The 14,491-nt window shown below is 51.4% G+C and overlaps 1 protein-coding gene and 1 long non-coding RNA gene across 31 annotated transcripts in view; both read right to left on the bottom strand.

Annotated features, from left to right (window-relative positions):
* The window catches only part of LDLRAD4 (low density lipoprotein receptor class A domain containing 4), a 446,527-nt gene that overhangs the window by 163,870 nt on the left and 268,166 nt on the right, over window positions 1–14,491 (bottom strand).
* Window positions 1,437–5,046, bottom strand: LOC144336564 (uncharacterized). Its single transcript, XR_013408452.1, has 2 exons — window positions 2,798–5,046; window positions 1,437–2,584 (listed from the first exon to the last, which is right to left on the bottom strand). It is a non-coding gene; the product is annotated as an uncharacterized LOC144336564 (long non-coding RNA).

The raw sequence follows: 14,491 nt of genomic DNA, 5'->3' as shown, positions 1-14,491 counted from the left end.
GTTCTTCTTTGAGCAGCCCTTCCTGGTCCGGCCACTGGGCCCTGCTGGGACAGACACCCTTCGTGCTCCTTTCTGGCCGCATCCCCAACCCAGCAGCAAGGGCCAGAGAGTCCTTCAGCCCAACGCCCACCGTGAGTGCAGCACACCAGGGACAGGCTAGCCCAGCCCCTGCTCTTCCCCAGCAAGCAGGCAGGTGCCTTTCGCTGCCCTCCCTGGAGAGACAGCGGGGTCCCCGATGTGCTCTGAAGCGGATCATGGTCGGGGAACAAAAAAGAAATGATCGCTCTCATCAGAGTTTTACGTAAGGAAAAAAGGCCCCTATTTAAAACAATTATAAAACTTCAAATGCCCGAGAAGCATGTGAAAAGGTGCCCAGGTTCACTACACATCAAGGAAATGCATTTGCTACTGTCACGCGGTGCCGCGGAACCGATGCCCCGTGCATGTCCCGGGCCTGCAGGACAGCAGACAGGGCCATCGCGCCCAGCAGGGAGCGGGCAGAGGCCCAGGAGTCACGAGGGCACGTGGCCAAGTTCCCCAGTCTAGTGGCTGAGGCTGAGCCCCTCACTCAGGCCTTCCTGGCTCCCAAGTCCATGTTTCTACCACCAACTACACTCCTACCAGAGGCTTCGTGGGGTCAGCGGAAAAGGGGCAGCTCCAAGCGGTAACAGTTATGCCAGCACCATGCCAGCCAGACACCTGCAGAGCGAAGCGCAGGCCGACAAAGCAGGTCCTCCCTGCGAGGAGCTCAGGTCCACCGAGAGAAGGCGGGAGCTCCGACACTCTCCACTCACACCCCCGGATGCCCAGTACTCAGCGAAGTCCTAGCAAACAACAGGTGTTCAGAAAACATTGGTTGGTCAATACGCTGCGGAATATTTCTCCAGACAGGGAGATGGTGTCGCGACGGAGCCCATCCGCTGGGTGACGTGCCTGTCTACAGGTCCCAGAGGAGCTGCAGAAATACAAATTCTGTTCTAAAGTTTTACAGTGATCCTCCACCATAAGTGTTAAATGTCTAATAATACGACTGCGTCCAAGGGTGAGCTTAAGCAAGCTAGGGACATTTAAATCTACCCCCAAATACCCAAATCAATTCAGATTTACTGACATCCGTTTGAAAAATCAAGGAAAACACCAGCACCGGGTCGGACATGTGCATCAGAGTCTGTCTCTCCAGGTGGGGGCAGGGGAGTCCGATCTTTTTAACGCCTACAGAAGAACTTTTCTGTAAGAATACACACAGTGAGACAGACAGTGATTCTCTGGTCTTGCTTTCTGAGACAGGGTTTCACTGCCACCCAGGCTGGAGTGCAGTGGTGTGGTCACAGTTCACTGCAGCCTCAACCTCACTGCAGCCTCAATGCTTCGGCGACAGAAGCTCCCACTCCAGCCTCCCAAGTAGCCTGCGGTAGCTGGCACACCACCGAACACAGTTCATTTTTATTTTTTTTATTCTTTGTAGAGACAGGCTGGTCTCCAACTCCTGGGCTTAAGTGACCCGTCTGCCTCAGGCACAAGCCACTGCATCCAGTCTAGAAAGTATTTTAACATTTTCTAAAGGCAACATAAAAATCACAGCTGAGAACTTGTTTTCTAAAACTAATCCAAAAATACATGCCCGGCCTGCTCTGTGGGTTTGTCCTCCTTGCCACTGGATCTCCTGCTCCTCTTAGGCTACAGGCTCCGGCATCGCCCAGCAAATGCAGAGGAAGGAGCCACACTCCTGAGGAGGAGGAAACGAAGGTGGCTCTTAGCATCAACTCCCTGGGTGGGCTTCGGCCCCGGGTTCGCCTCATTGCTGTCAGACAGGGATAGGAAGGGGCAGAAGCTTCCTATCTGGATGGAGGGAAAGAGAACACAGACATCTCACAAGCCAGGTCAGAGTGGGACAGACCAGGGGCTAAGCAGGGAGCCCAGGGGCCTCGAGCTGTGAAGCAGATGGCAGGAGACACAGCAAGCGAGCGGAGTGTGCGGCCTGTTACTGAGAGGAGAGACCGTCATAGGACCAGGAAGGAGGGGCTCAGAACAGGCAGAGCGCTGGCGAGTACTGCGGGTAACACCTGGGTGGGCCTCCCCGCAGAGCGCTGGCGAGTACTGCTGGGAACACCTGTGAGGGCCTGCCCGCAGAGCGCTGGCGAGTACTGCGGGTAACACTGGGGGGGCCTCCCCGCAGAGCGCTGGCGAGTACTGCGGGTAACACCTGGGGGGGCCTCCCCCCACACCCTCCTGTCTGTGCTGCTTGGGAAAGAGTCTCATTTATCTGAGTCCCACTTTTCTGGTCTGTAAAGTGGAGACGACGTCTACCCTCACAGAGATGGGGGAGATTAAACGATACAACACGCACAGCATCTGGCATTTGGGAAGCATTCGGCAAACACATCTTATCTTGCCGACTAGGGGCCAGAAGCCTGGAAGAGAGGCGCAGCACCCACACGCCTCAGCCCCACGCAGGGTAGACATGACGGACCCCAGGGCTCCCGCCCAGCATGCTGGCTGCAGGCTCAGGGTTCTCCGCACGGCAGGCAGGCAGTCACACCGCTGAGTGATGCCTGACATGACCCCTGGGTCGGCAGTCACACCGCTGGGTGATGCCTGACATGACCCCTGGGTCGGCAGTCACACCGCTGGGTGATGCCTGACATGACCCCTGGGTCGGCAGTCACACCGCTGGGTGATGCCTGACATGACCCCTGGGTCGGCAGTCACACCGCTGGGTGATGCCTGACATGACCCCTGGGTCGGCAGTCACACCGCTGGGTGATGCCTGACATGACCCCTGGGTCGGCAGTCACACCGCTGGGTGATGCCTGACATGACCCCTGGGTCGGCAGTCACACCGCTGAGTGATGCCTGACATGACCCCTGGGTCCAGCCGTCTGTCCAGGCAGGGACAGCACAAGTGTTTCACAGAGGTGTCCACAGCAGGGATGGAAGACTAGAATTGGAGATGGGAGCTTCAAGGGAGAGAACTCGGTTCTCAGCACACCAGTTAAAGCCAAGAGCCCAAGAACACAGTGAGAAACTCAGTAACTACAGAGCCGTGTTGTGGCAGGTCTGGCTAGATGCCAGGCCAAGGGGACTGGGGCTCAATATATTCTCTCTGGGGAGAGATGGGTTTGAGACCAGGGATAAAACCTGTCCTGAAAACACGGGCTCAGAAAACAACACCCCAAGATACGGTGCTTTGGCACGCTGAGTGCGTTGAACAATGGAGACTGAAAGGCCTCAGAGATAAGCTCAGAACCAAGGCCTCTCTCCAACCTGCTTCCCTGCCGTCCTTCCCTTCTGAAGCATGGGGCTGGGCTCTCTCTGACGGTCCCTCATCTGACCTAGGGAAGTTCCTCTGGAAGGAATGCATTTGTCTTTGACTCCCCTCCCCAGGATTTATATTAATCACAGAAGATTAACTCTTAACATAGGAGAGAAAACTCAGTCTCCATGCCCACAACAGACTTTACCTGTTCTTTCAACTAAAGGGCTGCTACCTGAGAGACTTAATCTGCATAATTAGACAACCTTTGTTCACAGTGCACTTCCGCCCCTCACCTTCCCATAACTTGTCCCCCAGGGCCCAGAGGAACTTTGTCCCAGTCCACTGTCTGCTCTTGCGTCCACTCATCTCCTCATTGAGGCGCCCCCTCCACACAGACTGATGGGGCTCAGAGAGGCGGCTCCTGCAGTCCCCATGGGACAGCTCTGACCCGGCCCCTCCCTCAGGTGTGCTGTGCTCCTTCCCATGCAATTAGCCTCAACTTCCACTTTTGTTTCTGAGTAGTGATGGGAGGAACTGAAATACTCAAATACTTATAAATAAGTCGTCCTGTCTCATTGCTCAGCTGAGTGTTTTTTTGCCAATACAGAGCTTCTGTGTGTTCACACTCGTGGGAGTCAGCCATGGGCAAGGCGGGAGGGTGAGTTCGCACAGAGCAAGCACATGGCACTGTCTGCAGGGTCTCCTCTTGTACAGCTGCCTGGGCTCCTGTCCCGGCCCTGGTAGAGGAAGTGAGTGCAGAAGGATCTGAAAGTTGGGGGTGAAGCGGGTGGCGGGTTCAGGGGCAACAGTCCCCAGGGGTGTGAGTTTGGCACTGCTTCTCTACCTGACATGCCCCCAGGCATTTCCCTTCTCTGCAGGCCCCCAGAGATTACCACAGGCCAGGTCTCCCTACTGGGTCTCCTTCCTGGAAGCCAGCGTTGGCCTTCCTGTCCCTGCTTGCCTCCCCGCTGTCCACCTTGGCCACGGAGATGCTCACTCTCCCTCCTCACGCTGGAGAGCTCCTCACTGCCCCTGCAGGCCCACCCGTCCTCTCACTTCGGTCACTCTGTCTCCCCCAGCCCCACTCCAGCCCTGCTCCGTCCTCTCCCCTCCTGCCCTGTGGGCCTTCCACCTTTCCCTTCCTGCCCAGCAAACTCCACTCACCTCTCACGCCCTGCTTCCCTGTCATTTCCTCCAGGAGGCCTTTTCTAAGTTGAAGCCTTCTGTCCAACACCCTCCCACAATGATGAATCTAACCATCTGCCCTTCCTAGAGGTGCCCATAGAGAACAGAAAGTGGCTGTCCTGCCTGGATCCCTGCGGAGCCTCAGGCCCAGCGCAGGACCCCGCCTAGAGCAGGCACTTGGTAGATGCCTGTTGAATGAATGAATACATGAGCCACGGCGTCTAGCGAGAAAACACCACTGCCCCGGAAGAGGTGCGTGCGGTGGGGAGGGGGCACAGACTGGGGGACAGGAACAGTGATCACAGGGGCCCAGTCTTGGGTGGTGGTCACAGATTGAGGGCCACCGGAGGTCTTCCCAGCAGACAGGGCCATGCACAACTGTGTCACAGCACATGCCTAAGAAATCATGTTGCTGACAGCACAGTCAATGTCAGGCCACAGTCAGTGTCCACACATGCCCCTGCTTCTCAGGCTGTGAACCTGAATCACTCCCGTGCAGAGGAAGCCGTCCACAAAGTTGGAGTATCAAGGTGAGAGCCGAGGCACAGCAGAGGGATGTGTCTGCCTCAAGACTCTGTCCTCTTCCAGACACCTGTCCTGTCCCCACTTCCCCAGCCAGGCAACCTCTCACAGCAGGGTGTTCACTCTCAACCAGGCAGAAGAATTTGCCCATCTTCTGAAAGGGCAGAAGATGACGGGAGGACAGCCACACATGTTCCAAACTGCTCTCAGCTTCCAGGTCAGGCTCAGCCATTTTGCAGCCCACAATGGCATGTCTGTCTGTCTGGCATGCATGTCTGCCCCACCCCATGTTTGTCCCCAGGACAAGTGCGTCCACAGCTCCCACACCAGAGTTCCCAGGAAGACAATGATCAGGCCAGAATGCTAGACTTTTGCTTGGGTCAATGTTGTATGTTTCTTAGATGCTGATGCACTAGTCAAGGCTCTGGCGTTGTATGTTTCTTAGATGCTGACGCACTAGTCAAGGCTCTGGCGTTGTATGTTTCTTAGATGCTGACGCACTAGTCAAGGCTCTGGCGTTGTATGTTTCTTAGATGCTGACGCACTAGTCAAGGCTCTGGCGTTGTATGTTTCTTAGATGCTGACGCACTAGTCAAGGCTCTGGCGTTGTATGTTTCTTAGATGCTGACGCACTAGTCAAGGCTCTGGCGTTGTATGTTTCTTAGATGCTGACGCACTAGTCAAGGCTCTGGCGGACACGGCTGACAGCCAGGATGTGGGTTTTCACATGGGTGTCTGTGAGGCTGGATGACCTTCCCCTTCCTACTCCAGGTCACTTATTTCTAACATGTGTCATCATGACCCAAATCTCACTTTAAAAGCATTCTTCCACTTTATGAAGCTCCAGTCAGGATTTACGACTTAATTTTTAGAGAAGTTTTAGGCTCACAGCAAAATTGGAGAGGAACATGCAGAGATTTCCCACGTGCTCTCTGCCTCCCACCCCCAACACATGCACAGCCTCCCACACAATCACATCCCACCCAGAGTGGCGCATCGTTACGCTCGATGGACTGACACCACCGCTCCTTCATCACCCAGTCTGTGGCCTTCGTTAGGGTTCACTCTTGTACGTTCTCACGGGTCTCACAGGACAAATGTATTTTGCCATGGCTCTACTGCTATAGCACCATACAGAACAGGCTCACGGCCCTAAAAATCCTTTGTGCTCCTCCTAATCGTCCCTCCCTCCCCACTACCCTGGCAATGACCTTCTTACTGTCTCTACAGTTTTGCCTATTCCAGAATGTCACAAAGTTGGAATCACACTGTACGGAGCTTTCAGACTGGCTTCTGTCACTCAGTCACCTCAGTCACAGGCATTTATGTTTCCTCCATGTCTTCACAGCTTGAAAAGAAAAAGCGCATTTCTTTTTAGTGCTGAATAATATTTCATTGTCTGGATGTACCACAGTTTAGTCACCCATTCTCCTACTGAAGGACATCTGGGTTGCTTCTGAGATTTAGCCATGATGAACAAAGCTGCTATAAGCTTCCATGCAAAGGTTCCTCTGCGGACATAACATTTCAACTCCTCTGTGTAAATACCAAGGAGCGCAATTGTTGGATCATATGGTAAGATTATGCTGAGTTTTGAAAGAAACTGTCAGACTGTTTTCCAATGCGGCTGCCCCGTTCTGCATCCTCCCAGCCATAGATGAGAGTTCCTGTGGCTCCACATCCGCGCCAGCATTTCGTGGTGTCAGTGTTCTGGGCTGGGGTCATTCTAAGAGGTATACAGTGGGATCTCATTATTTAATTTGCATTTCCCTGGAGCATCTCTTCATATGCTTAGTTTCCATCTGCATATTTTCTTTGGTGAGGTGTCTATTAAAGTCTTTGGCCAATTTTTTAATCAGGTTTTTTTTTTTCTTACTGTTGAGTTTTACGAGTTCTTCGTATAGTTTGGTCCATTATCAGATTGTCTCTGTAAATATTTTCCTTATGGCTTCTCTTCCTTTCTTTCTTTCTTTTTTTTTTTGAGACAGAGTCTCGCTCCATTGCCCAGGCTGGAGTGCCATGGTGCAATGTCAGCTTGCTGCAGCCTCCGCCTCCCAGGTTCAAGCGATCCTCCTGTCTCAGCCTCCCACGTAGCTGGGATTACAGGCACCCACCACTATGATCAGCGAATTTTTGTATTTTTAGTAGAGATGGGGTTTCACCATGTTGGCCAGGCTGGTCTCAAACTCCTGACACCAGGTGATCCACCTGCCTTGGCCTCCCAAAGTGCTGGGATTACAGGCGTGAGCCACTGCGCCCAGCCCTCTTTTCATTGACTTAAAAGTGTTTTCACAGGGCAGAAATGTATAATTTTAATGAAGTGCAGCTTATCAATTATTTCTTTCATGCACCATGCCTTTTGCATTGTATCTAAAACATCACCATCAAACCTGAGGTCATCTAGATTTTCTCCTACATTATCTCCTAGGAGTTTTAAGTTTTGTGTTTCACATTTAAGCCTGTGATCTACTTTTAATTAATTTTTGTGAAAAGTATAAGGTCTATGCTTAGATTCAATTTTTTTTGTGTGCACGTGGATAGCCAGCTCTTTCAGTGCCATTTGTTGAAAAGATAATCTTGCCTCCACCGTATCACCTTTACTTCTTTGTCAAGATTTGTAGGCCATATTTTTATGTGGATCTGCCTCTGGGCTCTCTGCTCTGGTCGACTGATCCATCTGTCTGTTCTTCTGCCATCCTGTCTTGATGCCTGTAGCTTTATGGTAAGTTTTAAAGTCAGGCAGAGTCATTCCTCCTCCTTTGCTATTGTCCTTCAGTACTGCGTTGGCCACTCCAGGCATTCTCCCTTTCCATACAAACTTTAGAATCAGTTTGTCCATATCCAAAAAACAACTGACTTGGATTTTTATAAGGAGTGCACTGGATCCATTTATGAATTTGGCAAGAACCGGCATCTTGACTATCTTGAGTCTTCCTATCCATGAACTCGGAATGTTTCTCCATTGACTTCTTTAATCAGTTTTGTTGTTTCCCTCAGATAAATCTCATGCATATTTTGTTAGATTTACCTAAGTATGTAATTTTTTTCATGCTACTATAAATGGTTTTGTTTTAAATTTCAAATTCCATTTGTTTATTGTTCATATCTAGGAAAAAAGCAGCATGAAGCCAAGCGAGGATTTTAGGCAAAGAACAGACACGGCTGAATTTTGTTTTCAAACTAGAACCCAGCTGATGTTCAGAATGGATTAAAGGAGAATAGGTGCTGGGGGAAACGGGAAAATACCAACGGGAAATTCTGACCTTCTAGGGCAGCACGCCGAAACTTGGATGTGTATATTCATCACCTGGCGATTACGTTACAGTAGAAGATACGCTGTGGTAGGCCTGGTTGGAATCCAAGATTTGGCATGTCCAACAAGCCCCAGGTGATGCCAACGCTGCAGGCTCTCAGACAACCCTGAGTCAAGAGGGTCTGGGGGGAAGCGGATGAGGCTCTGAGCTCAGGCAGAGACAGTGAGGAGGGGAGGAAGGACTGCGTTCCTTGGTATCTTGCCACTCTTGTCTTTCCCCCTCCCTGTATCAGAAGTCGGTCTGGAGCAGGAAGGAGGGGGACGAAGGAGTCAGTGGGAGCGGATGAGTGAAAAGCACCTGCCTTTGGAATCCTTCGTTGATCTGAGATACATTATCCGAGCCAGGGACCACGGAAAAGCTGCCAGTGTCCCCTCGCCAGTGGGATGTGCCTGCTGGATTTGTCCTGCAGCCCTGGCCCTTGGCTACACCGACCTGAGGGATGCCCTTGACTGCCTGTCAGCAGGGCCTGCGTCAGGTGCCTCTTCCGCTCCCCCTTCTCCTTCCAAAATGCGAACACGGCTCATCAAAAGGAGAGAGAGGTGTGGGGTCACATAAGCACTTGGGTATCCCCTGGGCTCACTGCTTTGCTTTCCAAACTGTAGTTTTCTCAGCTATGAAAAGAGGGGCTTGGTCTAGAAGATGCCTCTAATTGCCTTTCAGGAATCCCATGATCTGAGCTCTCACTCAGCCTTTGAAAGCCTCCCCTTTGTTTCCAAAGACCAACGTCCAAGCCACGCTGCCTGCAAAGGGTCAGGTTTTGTCCTCTTGGGCTTCTGCCAGGACTGAAGAGAAACGCATGACCAGTATATCCCGCCCGACAGAGGCAGGTGGGAGGGCTTTTCTAGGAGCATTCTGCTACTGCTTCTCATGGCCACGGAGGACCCGCAGCTGGATGCTTTCTCGGGTAAGCGTGCATTTCCCACCCCGTGGACCTCCTTCCTTGTTCTTCTGACCATGGTTCCATCCACAAACGCCCATGCCCAGGAAGGTCAGGGACCCAGCTTTGCTTAGGCCAAGGAACGGAAGTCTAACACCACAGCTGTCTCGCTAGAAGATAAAGTGAGGCCTAAAAGAAGGTCCTCTCTGGGGAAAATTAGGGCCCAATCCTCCTGGTATTCCTTCTTTCATTCTTTACCACAGAGAAATTCCACCAAAATTAGTAGAGTATTCATTACCATGAGTTCAGTCTCCTACAAAGCCTAGTCCATTGTGAGGTCGAATTCAAACATGTTTGTACAAATGGATCTAAGTGAGTTTTCTTGAGACATCAGAAAGGATAAGAAAAAATATCACAAGAGAACTTTTTCAGATAAAAGGCATAGTCTATTCCAATTTAAGTATTATCCATGTCACTCCATTCCTTTGTCCAAAAATATAAGCTGAAGCAAATATCTGCTGGAGGCCACACCTAGGGGCAGGAACGGTCCTCATCAGGCACCAAGCAGGTCCCACAGTGACTGAAGTGGGCTGTGAGCAAACAACATGATGGGCCTCAAGATCCTGCAAAGGCTCTTGGCCTCTGTGTGGAGGAGACGGAGAGGGCCTGGGGACAGGGACACGCGGCCCACCGGCTACTGCATCTTCCCCTTTTTTGCAAGAAATATGACTGGCTTTTTTTTTTTTTTTTCTGAGACAGGGTCTTGCTCTGTTGCCCAGGCTGGAGTGCAGTGGTGCAATCATAGCTCACTGCCGCCTAGATCTCCTAGGCTCAAGGGATCCTCCCACCTCAGCCTCCTGAGCAGCTGGAACTACAGGTGCACACCACCATGCCAGCCTAATTGTTAATTTTTTTTAAGAGATGGGGTCTTGCTACATTGCCCAGGCTGGTCTCAAACTCCTGGACTCAAGTGGTCCTCCTGCCTCGGCCTCCCAAAGTGCTGTGATTATACACGTCAGCCACCAGACCTGGCTGGATTTTTAACATGAAGTCTCCTAATTTAGTCTTAATGTTGGCCATTTATTTATAATTTTTAAACACTGAGGACATTATTTTTAAAAACAATGAGGTGTATACACTGAGTTAAACATGCATCTGGACCAGATGTGACCCCTGAACATCACTCTGCCACCTCTCACACACAAAGCAGAGCCCGTTCCGTAAGGAATCCACAGTCACTTAAGGCATCCATGTGCCAACATACCGAGTTTCAAATCTGTTACAGATTTACAGACCCTTCAGTCTGGCCCCCCTGGATTAATCCAAACTGCATCTCAGATTCCCCTGACAAACACCCCATTCTAATGAGGCCGATCTCCTGGGCACCTGTGAGCAGAGACCATTTCCAGTTCCTCCTCCATCCCTTGGCTCAAATTCTTTCGTTCCTCTGCAATGTCCTTTCTTCTCCCTTAGAGCCACGAAGCACAGTCACACCCCACCTTTCTACACCATTGTCCTTGACTCCTTCGGTGAATGTGTGTTTTATTATCTGCACCACACAGTTTAGCACGGAGTCATGCACGGCGGCTTACTCTGAGCCCGCCGTTTCGTATGTACTCCCGGTGAGGTTGTGAATTCCGGAGGGAAGAAGCCAGGTCTTCCGGCTGTTCACAAGATTTCTTGTGTTTTAGGGTAACAGGAGTCCATGTGCACCACAAGCTATAAGGGCACCCAGGACACTGGCCACAAAGCACACTGCATTAATTGATACAAAACAGAACAGCCAGGCAGGGACCAGCGGCTCATGCCTGTAATCGCAGCACTTCAGGAGGCTGAGGCAGGAGGATTGCTTAAGACCAGCCTGGCCAACATAGCAAGAACCTGTCTTTACAAAAAAAAAAAAAAAAAAAAAATCAGCCGGGTGTCGTGGCAAGCACCAGAGTCCCAGCTACTCTGGAGGCTGAGCCACAAGGATTCCTGGAGCCTAGGAGCGAACCAGCCTCGAGCTCCTGGCCTCCAGGGACCCCGTTGTCTCCGGGCCACAGAGTGAGACATCTCTTAAAAAAAACCAAAACAAAAACCAGAGCCACCACTGTGAACTTGGCATTCCTCGTGCTGGGAGAAAGAATTGTTTAACCTAAGTGAAAAAGATCTAGTGAAGAAAGTGCCAAGCACAGACTGAAGACAGCGAACTTAACGTTTGCACCTTTGAGGATCCACTTCCCTCTGGAGTCACATCAACACCGGACGTGACTAAGGCTTCTTTGCGGGCTTCCCAGCCATCAAGAGGAGCCACCCCAGACCCAGGGCAAGCACCCTCAGGCCCCGAACTGTGGCTCCTGGGAGCCCATGGCGTTTGTCTATGACCCATAAACCATCTTAACCCCAGATAAGCAGGACTCACGCTCATGCTGAACCATGAGGCATCCTCCGCCAACCTCAGCACCTGGAGCCCCCGGGCTGCACATTCCCTGGGTCAGCCTGAGTCCTTCACTGTCACCCGAAAACCCCGAGTCAGACAGAGCCACCCTAACCTCGGGAGTCAGAGACCTTTATGCTGTTTGGTTTGTTGTTGTCTTTGAGACAGGCGGGTGTGGGGTAGAATCCCCTCTACCTCTGGAGTCTCCAGACGCTCCCATGATCTGCACCTGTGGCCCCTCTCCCTCCGGCCAGGCGCCGGCTTCATTTCCATCCCAGTTCCTCTGCTCCCCTGCAGATCCTCCCCTGCACCCAGGAGGAAGGGAGCAGCACCCACCTGGCCCCAAGTCCTCACTGGGGTATCGGGACCGCTGCACCGGCCACACCATCACTCCCTGTCCTGCTGGAGGGAGCAGTGGCTTGGACCGGCAGCCAGTGGGCTGGGAGCCACTTCCCGATGTTGCATCCATTTGAATCTGACTCCTGAGGCTGGGCTGGATATGCCTGACTCGGCGTTTCTGCAGGCTGACCTAGGAAACGTGCAGCCCAAGGGCTGCAGGGGCTGGATGGTTGAGGATTCCTCACGGCTTAGCAGCTGTATTAGTCTGTTCTTACACTGCTATCAAAAATACCTGAGACTGGGTAATCCATATTAAAAAAGAGGTTAACTGGCTCACAGTTCTGCAGGGGGCTGTACAGGAAGCACAGTGGCTTCTGCCTCTGGGGAAGCCTCAGGAAGCTTCTGATCACGGCAAAGGCAAAGGGGGAGCAGGCACATCTGAATGGCTAGTGCGGGAGGAAGAGAGCACGAGGCAGGTGCTGCACACTTTCGAACAACCGGACCTCATGAGAACTCACTACCACAACAACAGCACCAAACAGATGGTCTAAGCCATTCACGAGAAACCACCCCCACGGTCCAGCCAGCGCCTACCAGGCCCCACCTCCAACGCTGACGATTCCAATTCAAGATCAGGTCTGGTGGGACACAGAGCCCAACGCTGACGATTCCAATTCAAGATCAGGTCTGGTGGGACACAGAGTCCAACCACATTAGCAAGAGCATGGGTCCTGTTTGTCTGCGGTTAAGGTGGTTCCTGGACCAGAGACAAATGCCACAGCCTCTCAGGATCTTCAGTTTGGGGCCTGAGGTTGCGTCTCTCAAAAAGAAAGTGTTTGGGCCGGGCACGGTGGCTCAAGCCTGTAATCCCAGCACTTTGGGAGGCCGAGACGGGCGGATCACGAGGTCAGGAGATCGAGACCATCCTGGCTAACACGGTGAAACCCCGTCTCTACTAAAAATACAAAAAACTAGCCGGGCGAGGTGGCGGGCGCCTGTGGTCCCAGCTACTTGGGAGGCTGAGGCAGGAGAATGGCGGGAACCCGGGAGGCGGAGCTTGCAGTGAGCTGAGATCCGGCCACTGCACTCCAGCCCGGGCAACAGAGCGAGACTCCGTCTTAAAAAAAAAAAAAAAAAAAAAAAAAAAAGAAAGTGTTTGAATTTGGATCTGGTACAAGCCCCATCCCCATATAATATGTACATTATAAATATATATAACATATGTTATATATTATATATATAAATGCCACAAATATATATATATATATATCTCTCTCTCTTAAGAGATGGGATCTTACTGTGCTGCCCAGGCTGGAATGCAGTGACATCATCATAGCTCACTGCAGCCTCCAACTGGGCTCAAGCGAGCCTCCCACCTCAGCCTCCTGAGGAGCTGGACCACTACAGGTGCATCACAACACCCAGCTACTTTTCATTTTTTGTAGAGACTCAAATTCCTGGCCTGAAGCTACATCCTGTCTCAGCTTCCCAAACTGCTGGGATTACAGGCCTGAGCCACAGGGCCCAGCCCCACTAGGCTTTTGAATCTGCCTGGCAGTGATATGATTTTCATGCAGAAACACCTAGACTATGGGATAAACGCCTACAATAAACAGCTAGAGAAGCTGGAGATGGGATGAAGAATCCAGGCCACGTACTCTTTCTTTCCCTTGTGGGAATTTTGCCTGGGCAAGAAGACGACACATTTTTAATGTCTCTGTTTTGAAATGAACATAACTCACCTGGTGTATGATCTTTAGGTTATAATTAGGTTTGCTTTTTCTGTGAACTATATTCTGCCTTCAAGTATTTCAATCCATCTGATGTGCTGGCAGGCGGGGGCGGGGGGCTCTGAGTGCCTTCCCATAAAGTATTTTCATTTCAGTTGAGAAGATTAATTAATGTTGACTTCTACAAACAAATGCTGTTCAGAGAATGATAATGACATACTGAGATGATGAGTAAAGAATTAACACTATCTTCGAACGTCTGTAAAAGACAGACATAAACACAACCACAAAATGTTCTCTGCACATTACCCAAGAAAAAGAGGTGCATGTTTGCTCAGATGCACTCCCTGTTAACTGTGAAACCTGTCCCTTTCTACCCAGTGAAAACAAACACGGAGTATGTTTGTGGAGCAAGACTCTTCATGAGACTAGAACATTCTGCAGTGTATTAACCAGGGACCTATGTGATGTGTACATAAAATCATTTTATTGCACCTGACCTTCAACTGTCTCTCCATAATCTTTCTGCTAACATTAAGGCCAATGAGGTGCAAATTACGGTAACAAGACAGAGGGGACGGACTGGGAGGGTGAACGGGTAAGAAGACAGAGGGGACGGAGTGGAGGGTGAACAGGTAAGAAGACAGAGGGGACGGAGTGGGGGGGTGAACGGGTAACAAGACAGAGGGGACGGAGTGGGAGGGTGAACGGGTAACAAGACAGAGGGGACGGAGTGGGAGGGTGAACGGGTAACAAGACAGAGGGGACGGAGTGGGAGGGTGAACGGGTAACAAGACAGAGGGGACGGAGTGGGAGGGTGAACGGGTAACAAGACAGAGGACGGAGTGG

This window comes from Macaca mulatta, chromosome 18 (genome assembly GCF_049350105.2).
Source record: "Macaca mulatta isolate MMU2019108-1 chromosome 18, T2T-MMU8v2.0, whole genome shotgun sequence".
Lineage (NCBI taxonomy): Eukaryota > Metazoa > Chordata > Mammalia > Primates > Cercopithecidae > Macaca > Macaca mulatta.
This window is presented reverse-complemented; position numbering and strand designations above follow the sequence as displayed.